At 39.4% G+C, this 6,712-nt stretch overlaps 1 pseudogene; it reads left to right on the top strand.

Moving 5' to 3' along the window:
- The first annotated feature begins 1,393 nt into the window (after positions 1–1,393).
- On the top strand, positions 1,394–2,084 carry LOC114615054 (annotated as a pseudogene).
- The last annotated feature ends 4,628 nt before the right edge of the window (positions 2,085–6,712 follow it).

Genomic DNA, 6,712 nt, shown 5'->3' with positions numbered 1-6,712 from the left:
TGCTTCTGTGTGTCTGTGGTGTGTGTGTGTGTGTGTGTGTGTGTGTGCACATGCATATATGGATCCTTTAAAAAGTATAATCTCAGGATATTTCTGATCCTGGTTTAGATGGAGGCTTGATATCATGTGAACTAGCTCTATCCATGTAGCAAACACGAAGCTACATTCCAGGATCCCAAAGAAAAAGTGTATGCAGAAGGTTCACACCACATTCATCTGAGCTTTCTTCCTGGGATCACATCCAATTCTTCATACTGTACAGCAGAGCCAAGCAGGTAGCAGCTGTGGCACCGCTCACACAAAGCCAAGAACAGACCTTCTAGGCCACTGAAGAAGTTAAAATTTATGGGGCAGGTTAAGGGAAGAAAGAGCTGTGTAGAGAACATGCTTCAAGTTGCCAAGTAAAACTACCATTTCACTGTCGGCCAAATGTTAAGTGAGGCACAGAGTATGTGAGACTCTGCAAGACCAACAGGGCAGAGAGCAGAACAGGCATTTTAAAGCACACACCATATTGCAAAACATCATAATTCTACAAGGCACAGTGAAGAGGTCTCATCAAGACAATGCTCAGTCAGCCAAGAAGCCAGAAAAGGAAACTTTAAGAACAAAGCTATGCCTTAATTCAAATAAAGGTTTGGGAAGTGCCACACTACTAATCTTAAACCCAAGTCATCATGTCTTTCTGTTCTTTAAAGACTGGCACACTGCCACACGCACTACCTCCTGTGAAGGTGCCCAGAGTTCTGCTAAGCTCAAATAAATCTCATTCTTGAGGAAATCAAGTTTATCAAATAACAAATTATCAGACTGAGAAAATGAAATTTCCCACTCAGGAGAAACCACATTCATAGTTATCATAAAATATCTTACATATTTTAAGAGGGTCCAGCACTTAATGAACAAAAGCATATAAAGAAGCATAAAATTGGGATCCCCAGTTACAAAACACCAATTGTCTGTTGAAAATGCAATATCCATATGTGAAGAGGTGTGATTACTTGTGTGTATATTCATATGTGTACGAGCATCTGAGGTCTATAAATTCTGTGATTATTTGGCTGTGCCAGGGACAACACTTAACTGCCACTGAAAAGATTGTTTATTTTTATTATTCCAGCCAACAGTTTTCCAAGTGGAAAAAAATCCAAGCCACAACACTAGAAATTCAACAAACACTGAACAGAAGAAATACAAAAGAAACTTGTGTGCAAAGTAAATGTGTAAAATCCAAAGCTGGGGAAAAGTTCAGAAAACAAACATATTAAATATAAAAATATTGAAAAGCAGAAAATACATACAGGGAAGGAATGATATAAAATGTGACCAACTTACCAACAGAAACGATGACTTCCAGAACATAATAAAAAAACCCACTATTTGGTCACGGGCCTGAGTTCGTAGGCGCAGCGGGCCTAGCGAGGTCAATATGCCGGTCGCCAGAAGCTGGGTTTGTCGCAAAACCTATGTGACCCCACGGAGACCCTTCGAGAAATCACGTCTCGATCAGGAGCTAAAGTTGACTGGAGAGTATGGACTCCGGAACAAACGTGAGGTGTGGAGGGTCAAATTTACCCTGGCCAAGATCCGTAAGGCGGCCCGGGAGCTGTTGACACTGGACGAGAAGGATCCTCGGTGTCTGTTTGAAGGCAACGCTCTACTGAGGCGGCTTGTTCGCATTGGGGTGCTGGATGAGGGCAAGATAAAGCTGGATTACATTCTGGGCCTGAAGATTGAGGATTTCTTGGAGAGACGGCTGCAGACCCAGGTCTTTAAGCTGGGCCTGGCCAAATCTATTCACCATGCCCATGTGCTCATCCGCCAACGTCACATCAGGGTCCGCAAGCAGGTGGTGAACATCCCATCCTTCATTGTTCGTCTGGACTCCCAGAAGCACATTGACTTTTCCCTCCGTTCTCCTTATGGTGGTGGCCGTCCAGGCCGAGTGAAGAGGAAGAATGCCAAGAAGGGCCAGGGCGGCGCTGGAGCTGGTGATGATGAGGAAGAGGATTAAATTAACACCCTGCTGCACTGGGAGGTTGTCAAGTTTTCCAGCTGACAATAAAACCGAATGGATACTTGGTCAAAAAAAAAAAACACTGTTTACACTAGCATTGCACACATATCCATAATCAAGACTCTGAATATACAAAATCCCTAAAAGGGAGATGAAACCAAACTCAGCTAGCATCTGAGGCATGCAACCAGGGTTCAAAAGGAAAATAAATTAATCAAGCACTTTGTTCTAAATATGACAAAATGGTAGGGCACTTATCATTCATGTTGAACACTATATTAAAGGACTTAAGAAATGAGGGCTGTATATTTGGGTATGGAGAGCTGTAGCACAGGATCTACCAGAGCCTGACAAATACAGAGGCAGATCCTCGCAGACGATCATTGGAAGGAGCACAGGGTCCCATATGGAAGAGTTGTAGAAGGGACTGAAGGAGCAGAGGGGTTTTCCAGCCCCATGGTGGGAGCAAAAGTGATAAATGGCCAGACCCCTAGAGCTCCCGGGGACTGGACCACCAACAAAAGAGTACACATGGAGGGAGGGACCCATGGCTCTGGACACAATGTAGCAGAGGATGGCCTTGTTGGACATCAGTGGAAGGAGTGGTCCTTGGGCCTGGGGGTGTTAGATGCCCCAGTGTAGGGGAATGCCAGGATGGGAAGGCAGAAGTGGGTGGATGGGTGGGGGAGCTCCCTCATAGAAGTAGGGGGAAGGGGAATGGGATACAGGGGTTTCTGGAGGGGAGACCTGGAAAGGGGATAATACTTGAACTACAAATAAAGAAACATCCACTAAAAACAAAAAGAAACAAGAAACAAGAAAAAAAAAGGAAAAAAAAATAAAGAAAGAAACGAGGTCTGTAAAGATGGCTCCATGGTTAAGAACACTGCTGTTCTTCCAGGGGGCCTAAGTTCAATTCCAAGGACCCACATGGTGGCTCACAACTCTCTATAACTACAGTTTTAGGAGATTCACCGCTTTCTTCTGGCATATATATATATATATATATATATATATATATATATATGCAAAAGTCCATGCACATAAAGGCAAATTTTAAAGAAAGAATAAAATACAAATTCAAAACTTGGAAGGAAAGAAGAAATTCCGCTTTTCTTCATAAGTATTGAAATTATCACCATAGATATCCTTAACAATCTTATAAAAATCCTTAACAATCTTTAGAAATGTGTTTAACTAATCAATAATTTTTACATTGATCAAAGGATATAAGTTCAATTTAAAAAAGCAACTTCAACCTGTACTCCAGCTTCCAGCAGTAAGAAAATAAAATTTTAAATGATATTATTGGGAACAAATTTAAAGTAAAAAGCTTTAAGGAATAAATTTGGTAAAATATATAGAATAGTTACACAGGAGAATATTATCATATACACACACAAAAATTAAACACCTGATAAGTCCAGTTATATTTGTGGAGTATGAGGTGCAGCGTTGTTAAAAGGCCATTTTCTTCACATTGATCTGAAGATTGAGAATAAGTGTTGGCAATTCAATGCTAAGTGTTAAGTGGGTCATCAGTCACCTCCTTTTGTATTAGGAAACATATCAGATGGGGAAGACAACGTAAGAGCTGGAGGAATAGAGAGAGGCACCATGAAGTATTGCCTACTGGATATAACACGGCAGCTGCACTCACCAACACACAGCAACTGGGGCTACTTGTACAAGATGGGCACACACTAAATTATGTGAAAGGAAAAAAGGGAAAGATAGGAAGAAGACACAGGCAAGCACAAGGGGCAGACAGTGAGACTGTAACAAGGGCAAATATGATCATAAATTATGGTATATATGCATAAAATTTTCAGAATAAGAAAAATTGATAGTTATAGACCAAACTTTGATTTTAAGTGATAAACTGTAAAGATTTAAGTGTAAAGAATGAAAATATGGACAAAGGGCTTGAGTTGCCTGATATAAATCATGCACATACATCTATAGATATGAAGGAAACTGAACATGGACATCAAGACAGACAGAGTCCAGAATCAGAGCCATCTTTTAAAAAGGTGTCGGAACAGTCCATAGGAAGAAATGTGATTTCTCCAGGGAAAGCTGGAGCTTGCCATCTGAAGTGTTCATTTTCATATTAAATAAAAGTTACTTAAAAGTAATTACTATCCCACAATATATTATCTGAAATAATAAAAGAAAACATAAAGTCATAGTGACTCAAACCTATAATCCCAGCACTAGGGAGGCAGGATAGACTGAGGCCAGCCTGGGCTGCAGAGTAAGACACTATCTCAAAACAAACAAACAACCCCTGAGAACAAAAAACACCTAAAAAAAGAAAGCATATCATATATATATATGGATATATGTGTATATGTATGGATATACATATGCATGCATATGTATGTGATTCATATGCATACACATGTGAGATATATATAATAAAGGATTATTGTCAGGAATTATGTAAAACTTCCATTCAATAATAAATAAGCTTTCAAAAGCTTAAGTAGACACCTCCCTAACTAAGATGTACAAATGGACAACAAGCACATAAATAAAGGAATAAAGCATGACTTTTATCATAATGATGAGAAGAGATAAGATTAAAACGACTGGCAAACAGAGGCAAAAATGTTGAACAACTAGAGGCAGCACATTTCGTCTAAAGCACAAAATATCCACGCCTTACAACACAGCAATACTACTTCTACTGTGCTGTAGGTAAAAAAGGAATTTTCAATCACTTTGTCAAAGAGATCCTCTAAGAAGTCCAGCTCACAGGCTTTTAGGGCCACTGAAGTGTTTGCCTTCAGTATCAACATATATCATATTTTCAGAGAGAGAAATGCTTTTCATTTTCTTGACATTGTATCATCTTTAAAACTTTATTTTACTTATTTGGTGTGTGTGTGTGTGTGCATGTGTGTACATGCGTGTGTCTGTTATGGATGGGGGCAGTTATATCACACTACATACCTATGAATGTCAATTTTGTAGAGTTGATTCTCCACCTTTACATGGGTTCTGGGAATCAGGTTAACCTGTTCCTTAAACACCCAGACATCATCTACTTTGTTATTTATTTTAGGGCTAGGAAGGAAGGATGGCCAGGATCTCTTGCTGGTCATATATTAGTCAAGAAGGCTAAGTCAGCTGGATAATGTGCTAAAGAATACACTGGCTCTGTCTTTCCTCTTTACCCAGTTTTTTTTGTTTCTCGAATCAAAACCAAGCTTCTTTGCTCATCTCTCAAAACACCCAGTTTATGCCACAACACAACATTTATTTTATTTAACTATGCTTCATAGGCACTTTACAGCTTAGTTTACATCTCAAATTACCTATAACTCTAAGGCATGGCCTAACCCTCTTCATGTTTTTAGCTCCAAGCACATGTATCACATACAGGCTTACACAGGATTCAGGGTCCAGTAAACGTCTGATAAATTGACTTGGTTTCTTTCCAGAATAACTTAATGTGCAACCCTGCACATTAAGTAACAACTCTGCATAGCAGAAGCTTCAACCCACCATTTTATAATCCACAAACTCCTAGAGGTTTATCTAATAGACTGTAAACTTCTATTGTTTTGCTACCATGTTCTGCTAAACATTTCTTCTTCTCAGGAAGAGGGCTTGGGTTCAATCCTCAAAGCCCATGTAATAAGCTGGTTATGGGGGCATGCTTCTATAATCCTTGCACTCCTGTGGTGAAATGGAAAGCAAAAGTGAGCAAAGGCAGGAATCATCCATAATCTCAAAGACAGCTAGCCTGGATGGGATACACAATATGACAGAAAAAAAACAAGAGAGAGATCCTGCCTCAAAGTGGAAGGAAAGATCTTACTACCAAAACTACCCTCTGATCTCCACATGTGAATCACAGCATACATGTACTAACACACACACACACACACACACAAATGCATGCAGACATACATACATACACACATACTTTTTAAAAGTTGGTTCTGACTTCATTTACTATAATCACCATACTGAGAAGGAAAATACATGTTGGACAGTCTAAAAGGCTCATCTGTCTTTGACAATTGAAGGATACCAGAGGAAAAAAGCTCACACACACTAAATAATGTATTTTTATCTATGAACCATGGGAAATCTTGTCCAAGAGACAATCTGGTCATTCATATGGTTCAGCTTTGTTTTTGTTTTCCACTGCATTTTGCAGCTGCAATAAATTTGGATAGATTTCTGTTCACTTTAGTAGGTTTATAATGGTATTGTTACTGAGAGTAACTTTTTAATCTTGGTGTAGTTCAGTTTGTCTTTTTCTTTAGGCTCTGCTTTCCCGTTGCATAAAAACAACATACAAAAAAGAAAAGATACCGCCACAAACCCAAGATCATATATGTTTTCTGTTGTTTTATTTTAGAAGTTTGAATTTCAAAAGCTATACATGTGGGTTAGGATCTCTTTGGGGGTTTGTTTCTATCAGCCTTGCAGGAGATGCTGACATTTGCCTTTTTCACTAGAATGTAATGATCTCAGCATCCATTACTGAAGGGCTGGCTTTTCTCCCTGGGACCAGCTCCTCACCATGGTTACAACCCAGTACATTAAATGGGTCTATTTCTAACCTACTTCTCTGTCCTGTTGACTTCTGTGTATTACTTTCATCGCTTCATCTCATTATCTTTGAATTAGGTAACACTGTCGAAGTTCAGCAGTTTGGGGTAAGAATACATTATG

Source organism: Grammomys surdaster, unplaced genomic scaffold (genome assembly GCF_004785775.1).
Source record: "Grammomys surdaster isolate TR1022 unplaced genomic scaffold, NIH_TR_1.0 126546, whole genome shotgun sequence".
In the NCBI taxonomy this organism is placed as follows: Eukaryota; Metazoa; Chordata; class Mammalia; order Rodentia; family Muridae; genus Grammomys; species Grammomys surdaster.
This window is presented reverse-complemented; position numbering and strand designations above follow the sequence as displayed.